This window comes from Lottia gigantea (assembly GCF_000327385.1).
Source record: "Lottia gigantea unplaced genomic scaffold LOTGIsca_539, whole genome shotgun sequence".
NCBI lineage: Eukaryota > Metazoa > Mollusca > Gastropoda > Lottiidae > Lottia > Lottia gigantea.
The window spans coordinates 17,221-19,041 of NW_008709846.1; positions in this window are offsets into that span (position 1 = coordinate 17,221).

The following is a 1,821-nucleotide window of genomic DNA, read 5'->3' on the forward strand; positions in this document are numbered from 1 at the left end:
GCGAATGTGAGAAGCCGATAAAAAATTCCAGGTTCTGGCGAGGCTCGAACTCGCGACCTTCTGCGTGTAAAGCAGACGTGATAACCGCTACACTACAGAACCTTGACAGCAAAGGTACATCGATCTAAAGCCCGAATTGGACACAGTTATGCAGAAAAAAGAAAGTGTGGCATAAATGGTTCGGCTGGGGGTCGAACCCAGGACCTCTCGCGTGTGAGGCGAGCGTGATAACCACTACACTACCGAACCGTCGGCTCAAATGGGTAACAGTCAAGTTTTGCGTGCATGGAAGTCCCCTAGAACGAGATTGACTTGGCGAGACATTTGGTAGGAATAGGTAACCCCAACCCCAACCCTAACCCTTACCCGTAACCTAAAAAAAGTCGTGTCGACGGTCAGGCTTTTGCTTTTCACATCCAAGCAGCCAAGTCCTCGGTAGTATAGTGGTCAGTATCCCCGCAGGGACGAATTATAAAAATTAATATTACAATAAACAATCAAAATTTAGATATTCTCTCTGTTTACGCCCCAAATAACTACAATGAAAGGATACACTTTTTCGATATTCTAAAAAATAATTATATAAGTTTTAATCAACCTTGTATCTTAGGTGGTGATTTTAATGAAATTTTAGATGTAAATAAAGATAGATGTAAGAAGATGCATACAATAAAAAAAAGTTCCATCTCATTTAATAATTTTGTAAATAATAATAATTTGATTGACTCTTTTAGATATTTTAATCCAAATAAACAACATTTTACCAGAACACAAGACAGAGATGGCTCTTTAAAACTAAGTAGAATTGACTATGTATTTTTTAGTAATTGTATTTCTAATTCTGCCAAGTACTCTTTTATACAACCATGTAGTTTTTCAGATCATAATTTTATTGTATGCATTTTTAATTTTCAATTTTTTGAAAGGGGACCTGGTACCTGGATTTTTAATAACACCCTACTGACAGATAATAAATATAATGAAATTGTTAAAAATTTAATTACTAGTCAAGCTGATAATGAGATATATAAGGATGCCCCACTTTTGTGGTGGGACACCCTTAAATATCTCATTAAAAATGAATCAATCAGGTATTCCAAAGAAAAAGCTAAAACAGAAAAAACAGAATTTTGGAACTTAAGTAACAATTTATTACAAGAACAAGAAAAAGCATGCAAAGGCCTTAATTATGATCCTACCCTTATTCAAGATCTAGAAAGTAAGATAGAAGTATATGAAATCAAAAAATGTCAAGGCGCAATACTAAGATCAAAATCACAAGACGCACTCGAAAATGAAAAGTGCACTTCCTACTTTCTGGGTCTTGAAAAGAAAAGACAGGAACATAATTATATAGACTCCATTTATAATTCCTATGATGTAGTTATAGATAACCCCCCTGATGTTATTCAAGCGTGCACTGATTACTATAAGCAACTATATAGTAAAGAGCCAGAATGTACAGATACCCTATTACATCAAAAATCTATATGCAGTACTATCAATATGCGCTTGAGTGATATCAACAAAGGCAAGTGTGATGCTCCTATCACATCCCAGGAGGCATATAGAGCTCTTGATGGTATGAAAAGGGGGAAATCCCCCGGATCAGATGGCTTAACCGTTGAGTTCTACATACACTTCTGGGATGCGATAGGACCAATATACATGTATATTCTAGAAAGTATTTTTAATCTTCAAAATCTTAGTAAAACCATGAAACAAGGAATTATAAACCTTTTCTACAAAAATAAAGGAGACAAAAGAAATTTGAAATATTATCGCCCCATAACACTTCTTAATGTTGACTACAAGATTTAT